Genomic DNA, 17,983 nt, shown 5'->3' with positions numbered 1-17,983 from the left:
AACAGCACACTTCCTGCCTCAAGACAAGACGCTGCATGTTGTAGTGTCAACTGAAGAGAAGGAGCCACTCCACCTTGTTAAAGGTTAAACTGCTCTCTGTAAAAATAGAGTCACAAGTCCGAGACACTCTGCTATTGATAGATAGACGACTTCATGCAGGTTTTCTATCAGTAGCAGAGTGGCCTGACTTCCTTTAGAGTGACTCCATGTTTACAGAACACAATATAACCTTTTACACGTTAGACACAAGTCAGTTGAGGCTGATTTCACCTGATTTTTCACCTGCTGGCATTCATGTTACAACATGCACTACCAGTCAGAAGCATTTTTCTTTATTTTTTACTATTTTCCACATTTTAGAATAACAGTAAAGACATCAGAACTATGAAATAACACAAATGGGATTATGCAGCGAACAAAAAAAGTGTTAAACAAATCAAAACTATCTTATATTTTAGATTCTTTGCCTTGATGGAAAGGCAAAGGCTTTGGAAAGAAATTCATATGATCAACTTCACTGTTTATATTTGTCTAAGAAACTCATTTCAAGCATTTAAGCAGAAGCCTTTAGATAAGAATGGCTTTAAGAGAATGAAAAACATTCAGTCAACTTCATTTTCCCTCGGAGTCTCACTGAGTTACACAGCAGCCCTCCAGGTCGATTAATGACACAATTTATGGATAACGGCTTTATAAACCAACAAGTACCAGCGCTGATCAGCCTACTTTTTCCATACGAGACACAACGATGAGCTCTGAAGTTATCACCTGTTGTAAATCTGACAGCATCAAGGGGCTTTCAGAGCGCCGGCAGCTGGCCGCCTATAAATTATGTCTCCGTAATCCACAACTGTGCTGGGAAAGCAGCATGAGGGGAGACAGAGGAGATATGAAAATAGATATACAGATAGACCGGATCTGTAACAATCAAATAACACGAAATAAAGAGTTATTCAAAGAGTAAAAACCACACAGATCGAGGGAAGGGCTGGAGAGCATTTTTCTACTTTTCTGACATGGTGGATTTGTCTCGGTCTCATGTCTGTTTTGACTCAGACTCGACTTCGTTTCAGCCGCTATTGGATGCTGACTCGACTTTTCCCTCCCTATCCTATAAGAAATGGGTCATTTTACGTTTCATTTTTTCCCGGCACTACAAACACCTGAAGGGATTTCTACCCGTAGAAACCTGTGGATTAACGGTCCTCCAACTTCTAAGCATTGATTAGTCGGATGTTGAAGCTCCTGGAGAAAGATCTGCATCTCTGTTCAGCCTTAAGAAACTCCTTAAGCATTATTTTTTGTCACAAAGAGGACTCAACTGGACCTGGTTTCTGTCTTTACTCCCACTCAACTGGACCTGGTTTCTGTCTCGTCTCCAACTCAACTGGACTCTTGAAAGTGACTCGGACTCGACTAAAAAGGTCAACATTTTACTATTCGTCACATCCTGATTCAGCAAAGCAAAACCTTGAAGTTTGTGCCAAAATTCAGTCAAAATCTTTCTGTATAGATTCCTCTATTGCCTCCATTTTATTTTTCCAGGAGAGAAATCATGCGCTAAAAACAAATTACAGCTGAAATTACGGAGAATTTGATCTCCGTTAAAAAAAAAAAAAACACGGCTGGTAATTTACACTGGATTTATTTACTTCGCAAATTGCAGACACGGCAGATTCGTACGGGATTAAAATCACTGACGATCTTCTGTTACTACGAATATAATTATATATAAACATTATTAAATATTATTACAAATGTGAAACTCCCTGGATGAGCAGAGGTTAACAACGGGCAGAGACAGGCTGAGGAGCGCGCACGTGGAAAACTATAAGAAACGGGTCATTTTACTGACATTTGTTTCATTTTTTCAAACAAGTTGCCCTGGTTTCTGTCTCGACTCCCACTCTACTGGATCTGGTTTCTGTCTCGTCTCCAACTCAATTGGACTCGGTCTTGAAAGTGACTCGGACTCGACTCATGACTCTATCCATGCAAATGCCACACTGATTTTTCTCCCCCCCACCCCCAATTCATAGTTCTTTGAAGAAGGGGAACTGAAACTACAAACAGTGTTTCCCGTACGGTGTGTTTTGCTGACGCACCGTTTCCCCCGCCCCGGCCCGCTCGGCACCGACGCCCCACGTGACCGCCTTAAACCATCCGGAGCGCCGGGAGAAAGGAAAACTTCACCTGCATGTCAACTAAGAAAAAGGTTTTGCCAGGGATGAGGCTGCATTTTGTGAGCGGGGAATTTTATGCAAACTGACGACTTGAAACCGGTTCTGGAAAAACACAAAGAGAGCAAGCAACAGATTTCTCAAATAAAAAACTGCAGACTGAGAGAAAAATAATCTAAAAAAGTAGTTTGCTTGTAGAATTATTGCATTTTACACTATTTCAAGTGTTATTTCATGTTACTTGAGGTTATTTTCTTATTTTAGTTAGTTTAGTTTTTCCTCTTGCTGTTGCATCATTTTAGAATCAGAGCTGTTATTTGTACCGAAGTCAAAATTTTGATGTTGCAACAACTTTAAGAAGCAAACAGGTCTTTTGTGCCATATTTATTTTTTGATGTGCGATCCATATCACACTGTAGATGATGCTACAGCCTGGTATCTTGTTCAGTGTAAATAGATCTACACGATTAATCGGTGCCGTCGTATATCGGCCATCCTAAAATTAAATATAGAGCTTAATCCCAGATCAAATGTACGTTGAAGGGCCTTGAATATTGTCTTTTGTGATTGTAATGATATGTTGAATGTATGTATCTTTGTGTCCGGTCTTAATTTTTGTCTTTTCTGTGATGTTGCAAATGAAACTGCTGTGATGCAAGAAAAATTTCAGACTGGATCTGACAATAAAGTATTATCATCATCATCGAGAAACTTTCAGTTATAATTAATTTGATAATTTCATTCAAAACATTTGCTGTAGTTGTAGTTGACAATATTCATTTTTCAGATTTATTGTGGCCAAGTCCGTATGCATGTACAAGGAATTTAGTGGCATTTTATTTACCTTCAAATCATTTAGACTAATTATTACTGTGATTAATAATCGTGAATCACATGACCCAATAAAACAACAGTGCGGCCTTGTGTGTTGTTGAGAAGATAATCTATCTCCTAAAATGTTGTTTTTTCTAAATCAATTAAACACAAATGAGCCGATAAGCCTCAGAGTGAGAGAGACAGTGACATCAGTACAATAAAGCCATCTGTAAATAATAGATTAAGAGCTTGGTGTGTGTGTGTGTGTGTGGGGGGTTATTAACAGCTTGTAGTTCAAGGGACCACACCCTGTCACCCCCCCCCCCCCCCCCCCCCCCCCCCCCACACACACACACACACACACACACACACACACACACAGCAGCATAAAAGATGCGTCACTCAAGCATTCAAGCATCTAGATTGTATTATCCGTTCAGCTGCGTCTTCACTTGTCATCTTGATTTCCGTCTGCATGTTCGGCTCTTTGTTCGTCTGAGGTGAAACGTTTCCCTGAAGCTCCTGGTCTCTCTCTGTCTCACCTCTCTCTCTGTCTCACCTCTCTCTCTCTCTCTCTCCCTCCCTCTCTCTCTGTCTCACCTCTCTCTCTCTCTCTCTCTCTCTCTTTCTTTCTCTCTCGTGTTTTCATCATTGCATCTTAATCACGGTGGTTTTATCACTTTGCTTCCGTGTTTTTATCACTGTCCTTCTGTTCTATCGCTGTGGAAATAAACTGAACCAACGCCCGATTATTTCCACAGCAGGAGTATTGTGTGTGAACCTTCAGAAATAAACGAACGAACCCCAAACCTCCGCCTGTCCTGACGCACAGGAGGAGAATGACATTCGCTCAAATCAGCGATTCCCCCGTACGCGACTGTACGAGGTCAACATTTTACTATTCGTCACATCCTGATTCAGCAAAGCAAAACCTTGAAGTCTCATTCAAAACCTTTCTGTATAGACTCCTCTGTTGCCTCCGTTTCTGTGACAGGAGGAGGAGAGAGATCATGCGCTAAAAACAAATTACTGCTGAAATTACGGAGAATTAGAGAATTTGATCTCCGTTTAAAAAAAACATGGTCGGTAATTTACACTGGATTTATTTACTTTGCAAATTGCAGACACGGCAGATTCGCACGGGATTAAAATCACTGACGACGTCTTCTGTTACTACGAATATAATTATATATAAACATTATTAAACGTGAAACTCCCCGGATGAGCAGAGGTTACAAACGGGCAGACGGGCTGAGGAGCAAAACACCTGCACACGCCGACATGTGGACGCCGCCGCGCGCTCACGCATGCATGCACACACACACACACACACACACTCACACACACACACACACTCGACACGCAAACACACCGCTGTCACGCAAAGGCCGAGAAAACTAGGCCATGAAACACAGCGTTAAGAAGAACTAAAGAGCTTTTCAGGTCAGATAAATATGAAAATATCGACTTCTGACGCCAAACACACTGATTACATGTGTAGTAATTTACTATTACTTAAACATACACATTTCTATCTACCCAGACATACATACGCAAACCCAAAACACACACACACACACACACCACTCGCCGCCACAATAACACACACACTCAGATAATCAGGCCATGGCCCTAACACACTGAGGTCGGGGGTTACACTGTTTCTGGGGGCCTCTCCATATTGAAAAGTAGGCTAGGCTTTCACTCCGATGTCTAGCCTACTGTAAGAGAACAGGATCATAGGGGTGTGTGTGTGTGTGTGTGTGTGTGTGTGTGTGTGAGGGTGTGTGTGTGTGTGTGTGTGTGTGTGTGGAGAGGGGGGGGTGGAGTCCGCTTTGTTGGTGCAAGTTATTAAATGAACCCCCATTGATATACGCTGATTTTTTTAAGGGAACAAACGGGCAACTCGGCGCTTTGAGAAGGCGTCGAGTCCCGTTCTGTCGCTTCAGTCTGCAGCTTCAGTCTGCAGCTTCAGTCTGCCGCTTCAGTCTGCCGCTTCAGTCTGCAGCTTCAGTCTGCAGCTTCAGTCTGCCGCTTCAGTCTGCCGCTTCAGTCTGCAGCTTCAGTCTGCATCTTCAGTCTGCAGCTTCAGTCTGCAGCTTCAGTCTGCAGCTTCAGTCTGCAGCTTCAGTCTGCAGCTTCAGTCTGCCGCTTCAGTCTGCCGCTTCAGTCTGCCGCTTCAGTCTGCAGCTTCAGTCTGCCGCTTCAGTCTGCCGCTTCAGTCTGCAGCTTCAGTCTGCCGCTTCAGTCTGCCGCTTCAGTCTGCAGCTTCAGTCTGCAGCTTCAGTCTGCAGCTTCAGTCTGTCGCTTCAGTCTGCAGCTTCAGTCTGCAGCTTCAGTCTGCAGCTTCAGTCTGCAGCTTCAGCCTGCCGCTTCAGTCTGCAGCTTCAGTCTGCCGCTTCAGTCTGCAGCTTCAGTCTGCAGCTTCAGTCTGCCGCTTCAGTCTGCCGCTTCAGTCTGCAGCTTCAGTCTGCACCTTCAGTCTGCACCTTCAGTCTGACGCTTCAGTCTGCAGCTTCAGTCTGTAGCTTCAGTCTGCAGCTTCAGTCTGCAGCTTCAGTCTGCAGCTTCAGTCTGCAGCTTCAGTCTGCAGCTTCAGTCTGACGCTTCAGTCTGACGCTTCAGTCTGCAGCTTCAGTCTGCAGCTTCAGTCTGACGCTTCAGTCTGACGCTTCAGTCTGCAGCTTCAGTCTGCCGCTTCAGTCTGCAGCTTCAGTCTGCAGCTTCAGTCTGCAGCTTCAGTCTGACGCTTCAGCCTGCAGCTTCAGTCTGCAGCTGAACTCCTGGCACAGCAAACAGGTTTCTTTAGGCTATGTTTTCATTTATAGACACAGAGACAGACGACAAACCGGAGCAATCAAACCCAGAGAAAAACAGGTGGGCTGAAGTACAGCGTGGAAACACAGAGCGAAAAATCACTATAATACTCCCACAGCGTTAGTGTTTACATCAAAATGCCAAGTGTCAGTCTAGCCACACACACACACACACACACACACACACACACACACACACACACCTGCATGTTCACTACAGACTTCATGGAAACACTGAAGAGGAGACGTCACCTGGCTGCGCAGGATTTATGGGAAAAGTGGAGAGAAACTGACAAAACACGTCAAGTTCCTGGGCGTTTAGAGATTTTAAGGGGGAAAAAAAGTAAAGGGAAAATAAGAATCTAGCTGATCACTTTCCTTCACGTTAACGACAGATTTAAGGGAAAAACTGCTTTTGCTCATTCTGTGTATAAACTACACTGTAGATTTAAGGCAAAAAGAGAGGTGGGAAATGACAAAAATCGACAAAGTGTCCAAAAAAATGACAATCTAGCTGCCCGCTTTCCTGCAGTTTAAGTATATATTTAAGGGAAAAGGTGAGAGAAAATCAAAAATCTGGCTACTCCGCATCCAGCATGTTCACTAAAAAAAAATGTAAAGTGACAAATCTGCCAACCCACTCTCCTACATGTTAACTGTAGATTTTCAAGGACAATCCTCGAGTCATTCTGAGTTACGGCCCATTTACTGTTTATGTCCAGTTTACATTTCCCTCAATTTCAGATGCATGCCGTATATAATTAGATTTTTAGATTTACTCGTTTATCGTAGTTTTTTCGAAATACAAACTTTACATTGTCAAACCCAGCTTGAACTGAACTGCTGTCCTGCTGAATCAGAAGCCCTGGATGAGAGAGTAAAGTGTTTCTGAGGATTATTTCCAGTCAGATGAAAACACTCGATGAAATGAAACAAGGAAAAAACAGAAAGTTTGGCTTCATGTTTCCTGTGATGGATTCTGTCGCTCTGTGGAAGTTTGTTTTTCATACAGGACAAGAAGGAATGAAGGAGGAGAGGAAAACGAGCCTGATATCGCTAACTATGCTGACTGTGTGCAGAACCAGAGAGGAAGCTGGACCGCTGGGACGGACTTAAAAACACAGGTATTCTGCTTTAAGGGAAAATTGAGAGAAATGCAATAAATCAAGCTAATGTGTAAATGACGAAAGTGGCAAAAAATTAAACCTAGCTGTTGCTCTTTTACATTGTGATTATCCCTTTTTTTTTCCCTTTCTTAAAGTCGAGATGAAACGGCATTTCGAGAGTATCTAACTTCCGTATCGCGACGTATTTCCGAGTGAAACAGGAAAGACAGGCGGGACGTAACGTTGGGAGGAATTTGATTTGAACGTTGAAAAGTGGGCGTGTCATAACACCCGAAGACACACCGAAGTACCGTGCTGTTGCTAGCTAGCTAACTAATGAATCTTAGCCTCTTAGCTCTGTGCGCTAAAAGTTGAAGATTGATTGATGGGTGGATGTCATGATATTATTGGTTGAAATTAGTTACGGGCATGCTTACGTAAGCACACGGCATATTTTGTTTTACAGGAAGAAAACATGATTGAATTTTGATATAAGAATACAATGAAAGTGATTTTTTGTATTTTTTTTGGCATATATTGTTAAATAGGTGCACAATATGACCGGGGATGTGATCTAAAAGGGTTAAAAAGGCATTTTTCATTTCATCTCGACTTTAAATTGCTGTCACTCTTTTGGTGAAGCGCTTCATAACCCTTGATTTCAAAAGGTGTAATATAAATGTTACACAAGAAGCCTATCTTGTGTCCTGTATATAGTTTCAAGGAGTAAAATGAAGTGGAAAATGACAAATCTAGCAGGAAAAACCTGGTTGCTCACATTCCTACACGTTAATTACCATTTTATGGGAAAAGGCAAGTGAAATTAATGATAAAATTAAAGGAAAAAAGATGGAAAATTAGCAGTCAATCTAGCAGGCCACCCACCTGCATGTTCACTATCATTTAAGGGGAAAAGTAAGGGGGAAACGACAAATCTATGAGCTTCCTAACATTTATAAGGAGAAGTGAAGGAAAACGCCCCAAAAATGAAAAACCTAGCTGCCATCTTTTCTGCATGATAACTATTAATTTAAGGTAAAAGGCAAGGGAAATTAATGATGAATCTAGAGTTTGAGAAATATGAGGAAAGTGTTAAAAATGAAAATAAAAATCTAGCTGCTCACTTTCCTATGTTAACTACAAATTTAAGGGAAAAGGAAAACAGTCAATCTAGCAGACCGCCCACCTGCATGTTGATTATGGATTTAAGGGGAAAGTGAGAGGAGGAAATGACAAATCTAAGAGGAAAAGAGACTAAATTGACAAATCTACAGTATCTGCTCACTTCCCTGCATAACTACACATTTAAAAAGGGGAGAAATGACAGAAACTGATTATATTGTTATACAGTATATAATATACTATATATAGTTTTGTTGAAAATGAAAACGGCGTATGGAAACAGTCTGGTGGGCCTGTTGGGATCTGAGCCCCGCCCCCCCGCTGGGTCTGATAAAAGCATCCGTCTGTCACCTCTCATCAGCATGGGCGGGGCTTTAGGCCGGGACTCCCATTGGACGACGGCAACGAGGCTCTGAGCCGTCTCGGGCCAATCGGAGGACAGCGAGAACACAACAATAGCATCGCTGCCACCTGGGCTCCTGCTGCCAGGCTCCGTTATCCGTGTGTGTGTGTGTGTGTGTGTGTGTGTGTGTGTGTGTGTGTGTGTGTGTGTGTGGCAAAGTCATACAGAGACAAAAACTGCCGCTCACTTTCTGAACATTTCACCGATACATTTAAGGGAGAAACCGCACATAAAAACAATTCCCTTTACCCATCCTGTGTATGATTTTGACTGTAGACTTCATGTAAAAAGTGAGGTGGAAAATGACACATCTAGGTATGTAGCAGTTATGAGGGAAAGTGATGGAAAGTGACATTAATGACAATCCAGCTGCTCACTTTCCTGCTTTTTAACTGCTGTGTAGATTTAAGGGGAAAAGTGAGGGACATGAAGGATGAGTTTAGCTTCTCTCTGACTACAGATATGAGGAACGGAGAGAGGGGGACAAAAATGTAAAATCTAGCTGCTGTTAACTATAAATTTAAGGGGAAAGTGCCTCATCTAGCAATCCACTTTCCTACTGTTTATTATGCGGTACAATTAAGGTAAAATTGAAGGAAATGTAATGAATCTATAGCGACTCTCTAAGTGAGGAAAGTGGCAATAAATGGAAAAACATATCTGCTCATCTTCCTACATCTGTGGATTTAAGGGGAAAACTGAAAAAAAAAAAAACCTGCTACGCTCCTGTATATAAACTGTAGGTGGAAAAATTACAAATCTACCTACCAATTATGAGTAAATTAAGCGAAAATGAGAGAAAAATTAAAAACCGGACCACTCTTTCTTCATGTTAACTACAAATTTAAGGGGACAAGTGAGGGAAAATCCTAAATCTAGCCTCTCCCCATCCAGCATGTTAACCCTGAATTTAAGGAGAAAGGCGATGGGAGATTACAACACTTTACTGCATGTTAACAACACATTTAATGGAGGGGGAAAAGCCAGGAAAATGAATGATGAATCTAGAGTTTAAATGGAGTAAAGTGGGGAAAAAACTCAAAATGTGGCTGCTTGTTTTTTCCTACATTTACTCTAAAATTAAGGGAAAAACATGTGAAACTATCAGGAGTAGCAGACCGCCTTCCTGCATGTTCAATTTAAGGGGAAAAACGAAGAGGGGGAAAGGCCAAATCTCAGAGCTGCCTACCTTTTTGTGAGGGAAAAGTGAGGAGGAAAATGTCAGAAAAAAAAAAAAAAAAGAAAAGGAAAAACTTTGGCTGCTGACTTTCCCAGATTTAAAGGGAAAAGCTGTGAGCCTCCTCTGTCCCACCGCCATTCAAACCCCTGAATGGCGAGGAAGCCGTATTTCTGGATACGAACAATACGAGCCGCGGACGGGCGCGCTTGTAAAAATACCGGCCGTGTTTTCGGCACTCATAATGAGGACGAGCCTCATTTCTGCTGTTCTGTCTTCTTCTACTGCTTATTTACAGGTTTTAACTCAACTCTATCCATACTGTGCAGTGTTTTCAGTATCCCACTTCCCCACATGGATTAATAAAGTGTATCTGTGATCAATACGATGACATGTGTAGGTTAGCTGCACGTGCGTACGACCTCGTGCGTTTGAATCCCGCTCCTGACCTTTGACCCGCGTCATTTCCTTCAGCCCAAGCGCCCCCCCCCCCGAGAGCCTCGATGCCTCAACTTCAAAACACAAAAAAAAGAGAGAGACTCGCCGCCCGAGGCCCGAGTCCTGAACTGAATCCGCATCTTTTTTTTTTGACAGCGAACCACATCGCTCACACGCTGTCCGGGTTTATCCCGACGGCTCCTGAACGCCTCACGGCTCAGGTTCCGGTGCCTCCTGTCTTTAAAACCCGCGGTGCGTTCGCGCTCCCTCGTGTCTCATCTGGATTTCCCGCGTCTGGCAGGAGCTTTGTGATGGATCTGACTCGACACCCGGGAATATGACGAGACGCCCGCTGAATATTCACCAGCTCCCCACCCCCACCCCCCCCCCCACCCCCCACCCCCTCTTCATGCTTCACCCCATTCTTCTCACATTAAACGCCAATTAAAAGTTGCTCTGGGTCTGCGTTTCACAGAAATACCTAAACGCAGGGCCTGCTGTTTGCTGTCCCACGAGGCCATTTTGTCTCTCCTGTCCTGTCTGTTGCCTCTTTGTCCCGCTGTCCCGCCCCCCCCATGCTTGAAGAGGACATGTCAAGGAAGCCTGTAAATCTTACTCTACGATCTATAGCCTTCCTCCGTTCTGTCCTGCCGCCTTTAAACTGGAGATGTGCCTCTCAGTCGCTCGGTCAGGCACTTTGGGACGGACCAGTTGTGTTGTACATACATGTGATTTGACATGACACCCGCTCTGTGTGCGTACCACAGGCCCGAACGCTCAGCCCAGCCCGTCTGCAGCCTCTTCCTCTCCCATTCTTCACCAATTAAACCCCAATTAAAAGTTGCTGTGACCCACATGAGGCAGATCTGCTGTCTGCTGCCCTTGAAGCCAGTTTTTCTGCCCTGTCCCTCAGACTGTTGCTTCTTTGTCCTGCTCTTCCCACCGTGCTGCAACACAACATGTCAGTGAAGCCCGTAAATCTTGTTTTTATGATCTGCAGGCCTCTCTCTCTCTCTCTCTCTCTCTCTCTCTCTCTGTGTCTCTCTCTCTGCCGCACTGAAAACCCTTCAGAAACGAGTACAGGGCCTGCAGAATTACGCAATGTAACGTGCTGTTTGTGGCAGGGAGGAGTGCCTGGGAGAGGAGTGTGTGTGTTTGTGTTTGTTTGCGCGTGTGTGTGTCTGCGTGTGTGTGTGTGTGTGTGTATATGTGTGTGTTTGTATGTGTTGTATAAGGAGGTGCGTAAACGGGTGCGTAATCCTACCCACGACTCGTCCTTTCTGCTCCAGCCGGCGCGTGTCAGCGGGCACGCCGTGCTCGGTGCCCTGCCTGCCGGGGGCGTGTGGCTGCTGCGGCTCGGTCTTTGTCCGGCCGCTGCCCGCCTGCTCGGCCGCCCTGCCAGCCTTACCGGGCACCGGGGAGCCGTCGTCGAGCGCCCCGCCTCCTCCGCCTCCTCCTCCGCTCTCCCGCGACTGCAGCTTGAGTTTGAGCCGCTGGTTTTCTCGCTCCTTCGCGGCGGTCTCCAGCAGCAGGGAGTTCAGGCTGGAGCCGACCGTCTTGCTTATTTCCTGGACGGCGAGCTGCACCACTTGCTCCAGCACGGACTCCAGCTGGCCCTGGAAAAACGAAATGTACACGGCCCCGTTCATGATTTCGCCCGCTCCGGTGTGGGGGCTCTCTCATTTCTTCTCGGCCGCCCCCCCACCCCCTGCCTCCCCGACGGGCAAAAAATCAGATAAAAGTGGCCCAGTTCGGCGCTCCGGTGGCTGCGCGGCGCGGCGGACTGGCTGCTCTGCCACAGCGCATCGTGTGTTTCTGCCCTGCGGATGCTACCGTAATGACGGAGGCAGAGGCGCGCGCGCTTCCCCCCCCCCCCCCCTCCATCTCAGCCCTGCGCGCGGCCCCGTCACCGTTCCCAGCCACGCCATTTTGCCTTTCAGAAATAACATCAGTCATTCCCAAATCTCCTGATCTGAGACCGTGCGGCGGGTTATCGCTTCTGGATGAAAGACCGGTTGCTCGTTATGCGCATTACACGAGAAATAACGTCAATCATTCCCTAATCTCATCATGTGAGGCGTGTTATGACTTCAAAAATAAAAATAAATATACAATAACTATTCATTATACATATTTTATGAGAGTCAAAGTCAGCCATTACCAAATCTCCTGATCTGACAGTGGCAAGCTGCTGCTGTTTACACCAGAAATAACAGTCAGTCATTCCCAAATCCCATGATCTAAGACAATAACATGTTCAAAAATCAAACAAATATACACTAATTATTCATTATACACATTTTATGAGAGGTAACATCAGCCAGTCCCAAATGTCAGGATGTGAGACAATAACATGTTTAAAAATCCAACAAAAATACACAAAATTATTGATTATAGACTACACATTATGTAAGAAATAAAGTCAGTCATTTCCAAATGACATGATCACAATAACATGTTATTACTTTATAATTAAACACTAACCGTTTGTTATTAATAGGCTACTGATTATTACAGATAATATTATTTTATTCTCAAATGTTATGATCTGAGGCAATAATGCATTATTACTTTTAAAAGAAACACTGGCTATTTGTTATTATCATTCATTCCCAGATCTGATGATTGGAGGCAATGATGTCATTACTTTTAAATGCAACACTAAGCATTTATTATTTATTAATTGATTATATTGACAATTACTGAGCATATCATTTCATAAACAACACCAGTCATTCCCAAATCGTGTGTTACTTCTTTGAAATGTTATTCTAACTGTTCCATATTCATTATTCATTCATTATCATCGACCAAATGAATGTAAAGAAGTCGGTGTGAGCTCTGTCCTCACATCTGTTTTGCATTTCATGGGAAAGATTTCATTTTCTGCTGCTGGGAAACCAGTTTCCCCTCGAGATCCATGGAGCTTCATCTCATACAGAAGCCTGTATGGATGTAATGACGCTCTGTTTTATGTTTTTTTTTAACTAACTCACTAACTTTACTGAGTGTGGATTTTTACACCAGAAATTTCACTTGTACTGAGGTGAAATTAGTCCGATGTTTTGAGATTTTTTCCCTCCTGTGTGTCCTGATGTCACTACATGAGATGTCAATGTTTCTCTGCACCAAAGTCACCAAATCTGTTCCTTTAGCAGAGGTGGAGACTCCAGTCAGTTTTAATATCTTGAGACTTGACTTGATGCATGAGGAGAAGACTTGAGGCTTGACTTGACTTGGGTTCTGGTGACTTGGGACTCGACTCTGACTTGTACTTTGATGACTTGAAAAGGTTTCTAAAGTCTTGACTTGAGATCTTGTGTTTGTGTAAATGACTTAGATTGAAAGTGATGAGATTTGTTCCAGCGGACGACTGAATTTAAATTCTGTTTTCTGAATTTGTATGGAATGATTGAATTTATTGAAGTTGAAACTGATTATAGAAATCAAACTCATGATGCTCTTACCAAGTTTTTATCCTATTAAAACCATATTGCATTGAAAAGTCCTAGATATTTAGTTTTCTTTAAGATATTAAATTGATACTGGACTCTTGATTTGTTCTGACTTGACTTGCTGTTCTACATTTAGACTTGAGACTTGACATTAATGACGTGGACTTGACTTGGACTTGACTTGATAATCTACATCTAGACTTGAGACTTGTGCCTCAAGACTTGAGACTGACTTGGGACTCGAGCAAAGTTGACTCGACACTTTAAAAAGGCACAGAATTGACAAAAATCATCCCTTGTCATTGGCTGTTGTCATGTTCAGGCCTGGTGCAGCACTGACAGTTATATCAGAGTTATGTCAGCACTCTCTTGTATCACATATATGTGTGTGTGTGTGTGTGTGTGTGTATGTTTGGCAGCTATGGGCTTGTTGAAACATCCTTAAACTATCGGGAAGGCCATTCTGAGCTGAAAGAGCAACAAGAGTGCTGCTGTACTGTATATCTCACACCTAACATGTGTGTGTGTGTGTGTGTGTGTGTGTGTGTGTGTGTGTGTGTGTTGCGTTGTAACTGAGACGCATGTGTCTTTTGTCGGGCCTGTTCTGTCTTATGTAACCTCAGGAACCAGTCGGTCTTCTTTAGGTCCCGTTTCATACTGAACATGCTGGTGGATTTCACTCTCTGGTTTCCTGCAGCGTTACAGTGGAACATAAAACCTGAACCCAAAGTGACTTTACTCTGCAGAATAGAGTTTACTATGGAAGCCTACTGAGGACATGTATTCATACATTTTATTTACGTTTTATTCATATTTAATAACAAGTTAAATTTCTTTGTTTTCTCGAGTTTTATCAAGTTATTTATGTCATTATCTCCAGATTACACATTTTGTTTTCCCAAGATAACGGCATCATTTTCTCATTATCTGGAGATAAAGTAACGGGCGTGGAGTAATTATCTCGTTATCTGGAGAAAACGAAACAGTGTTTTCTTGACATAATGGATTCATTTCTATTGTTCCTGAATTCCCTGAACACTAACAGCTCGGCCGACTTCAACATCTGGGTTTTATCTGCTTTCCTTTAGGATGTTAGTTCCAATTATCTCATTATATCCTGACATCTCGAGATCATTTTCTCATTATCGCGGGAAAATAAAATGTGTTATCTCCAGATAATGGCAGAAATAACTCGATATCTTGAGAAAACAAAGAAAATGTTCTCGTTATCACGGGGAAACGGTGTAAGTAAAGTGTATGAATATACCGTATGTCCTCTATGGGCTTCTGTAGTTTACCTCCCGCTTTGGGCTGACAAAACTCTTTCTGATATAAATCCATAGAATACATAAGTATGCATGTATATAAATATAAGTGAGTAAGTAGCATCAACAGGACAGTGGCCTCCAGCTGTGTGTGTGCAGGTTTTCCTCCCAACCAGCTGCTGGAGTCTCTGCTTTACAGAAGTATTCTACTTTTTATTGTTTTATTGTTTCCCCGTGATAACAAGATAATTTCCTGTGTTGTCTTGAGATATTATGCATGTCATTATGTGGAGATAACACATTTTGTTTTCCAGAGATCATGAGAAAATTATCTTGAGATCTCGGTATAACAAAAACTGTTTCTGGAGATAATGAGATCATTTTCTGCTTGGGACTAACATCCTAAAGAAAAGCAGATTATTCAAAATCCAGATGTTGAGGCCAGCCGACCTGTTAGTGTTGCAGTGATGCAGCGGAGTGTGAAATCTCCAGCAACAATAGAAATTAATTGATCATGTCAAAGTTTGGTTTTCTCCAGATAACGAGATAATTACTCTATTATTTCTACATTACTTTGTTATGTCCAGATGATGAGAAAATCTCAGGAAAGAAACGTGTTATCTGGAGATAATGACATCAATAACTCCATATCTGAAGAAAACAAAGTAAAATGAACTCGTTATCACAGGAAAACGCCGTAAATAAAATGCATGAATATACAGTTTGTCCTCAGTGGGCTTCCGTACCGGTTCAGTGAAAACCTGCAGACTCTCGGCTCATGTTGGTTCATGTTGGACACCGCTGATGTCGGACTCTTCATGGGGAAAACGCATAAATTAATGTTTTTCTGCAAATATAAATGTCACAGTTAAAGGAGCATTATGTGAATTATGACCCTAAACTATCAACCTTTTATTGACGAGCAGCAGGAACCGCAACAACGTGGACAGAACCGATCTCTTCCTACACAGCTCAACCTCAACCCTGTCTGTGTTTTTCCTCTGTAAAAGAGTTTCAAGTCACCATGAAACGACATTTTGAGAGCATCTTGTTTCTGTAAGTTGATGTTTTTCATTGTAAACCAATGAGATGTCAGGGAGGGAGGGAAGGCCATGTTTTATTTGACGGGCGGGACCGAGGGGCGGGACTGTTCCAAAAATCTGTGATGATTTTATTGGTTGAAATTTTTTATTTACGTCTCCTGGTTCAGCATGAAGTCACAAATACACCGTTTTCTAGGAAGTAAAAGGAATAAGATTTAGATATAAGTCAAGTTTATTTACATATTATACATGTCATATACCACATGACATCATACATACAGCCTACATACTATATACACATCATATCCTACATCATATAACTCACTCTCACATTCACACCTGTGGGCAGTTCAGAGTCTCCAGTTGACCTGCATGTCTTCATGTGATATAAAAACACAAGAAAATGAAAAGATGCATCACTGCCCAAATATCATTTTTAAGACAAAGGAGAATTCATAAGAAGAAAAACATTTTATTCTTTGTAATTTTGATTTATGCAGCGTATCGCCTGACTTTGTTGTTTTTCACCACGAGGCGTCTGGAAGAGGAGGAGCATCAATATGACTTTAGGATGCAGAAATTAGAAGTTATTTCAAGGAAACACATGTTGGAAAAGAAAGTCACTGAACAGCCTGTTAGAGGTGAGCGTTATTATTCTAAATAATCCAAATTATCACGGCTGGAAACGTACTGGATTTTCACATTGGATGCTTTTGGTAAATCCAGATTTAAATGAGGAAACTGATTTCAGACCGTGACTTATTGCACTTGTAAAGTATTAGAATGTGTACCTGTAATACTCCTGTATTGATGCTGTATGAGTGTCTAATTGATTTCTGTGTCCATATGGAAGCAGGTAGAGCCATATTTTTTTCTCCCCCTCAATACGGCCTGTTGACTTAACATTACTGCTGATACAAGTGATGCTGTTTTTACTTTTCTTGTTTAATGTTGTGGCACTTTTTGTTTTTCTGACAGTTGAATTATCTGTCTGTTCTCACTAATGATCCGGAGGAATGTTCAATTATTTTACTGTACTAACTGTGAGTATGTAGTAGTGCTGTAAGTAAGTTGCTCTGAATAAAAGCATCTGCCTTATCCATGCCTAAATTGTACATTGTAAATCTTTTGTCATTTATTGTTAATTAGCTGTATATTATGACATGGAAAACTAGCTAACAGAGTGAAAAAGTCATTTTTATTTTTATTGTGAGGGAAACAAACCCATAATAAAAACCCCAAACATAGCATTATTCTAAGTGGTTCTCAACGTGGGGTCCAGGGACCACCAGGGGTCCTTGAGGGGGTTCCAGGGGGTCCCCAGCAAACTGATGAACTGTTAAACTTCAGCTTTATTTCATTCACAAGAAGTGAACACAGTTAGAGAATGTAGTCAAAGTCAAAGTGTTTTATTTATTAGATGCACAGTATAACACAAGGTCTTCTGAACAATGAAATTCTTAGGACAAGGCAAGCAACAACTACGTAGTAGGCATAAGATAAAAAAAAAAAAAAAAAAATCAAATAAATGTTAAAAAGAGTCACAAATAAGGGCAAAAATAGTAAAAGTACAGCAGTTCCAGAGCCAGTAAAGATGGGCAATATGGACAGTAAGAATAAGAGTATTAAATATTATATAGGAGTATTAAATATTATAAATATAAAGTGTAGGAGTGCTATTCTGTGGGTGAGTATGGGGGAGGAGGAGGAGGAGGAGGAAATCCCTGACCTGGGCCTTTCACACCTGCTTTTTCCTCCCCACTGAGGTGATCATGTGATCAGTGTGATCTCTGCTGGTTGAGAAGCCTGATGGCCTGGGGGTAAAAACTGTGAGTCCTGTAGTCCGTGCCCGGATGCTCCGGTAACATCTACCAGACGGCAGCAGAGACAACAGTTCACAGCTTGGATGTAGGAGAGTGACTGTTCTGATCATAGTTTCTCTGTTATCTCTCTACCTACAATACAGATCATGGAATTCTTGACAAAATCATTTCTAACAATAAAAATATTCTCAGATTTGGGTCAGGGAGAAAAAAAATCGTATTAGCTAAATGGGGGTCCGTGGCTCTAATGTGGACTAAATTAGGGTCCTTGATATGAAAAAGGTTCTAACACTCGGTCATGTTGTGCTGTGCTTCAGCAGAAACTGGAGTCAGTGGCCC

Source organism: Centroberyx gerrardi, chromosome 7, assembly GCF_048128805.1.
Source record: "Centroberyx gerrardi isolate f3 chromosome 7, fCenGer3.hap1.cur.20231027, whole genome shotgun sequence".
Classification (NCBI taxonomy): domain Eukaryota; kingdom Metazoa; phylum Chordata; class Actinopteri; order Beryciformes; family Berycidae; genus Centroberyx; species Centroberyx gerrardi.
This window is presented reverse-complemented; position numbering follows the sequence as displayed.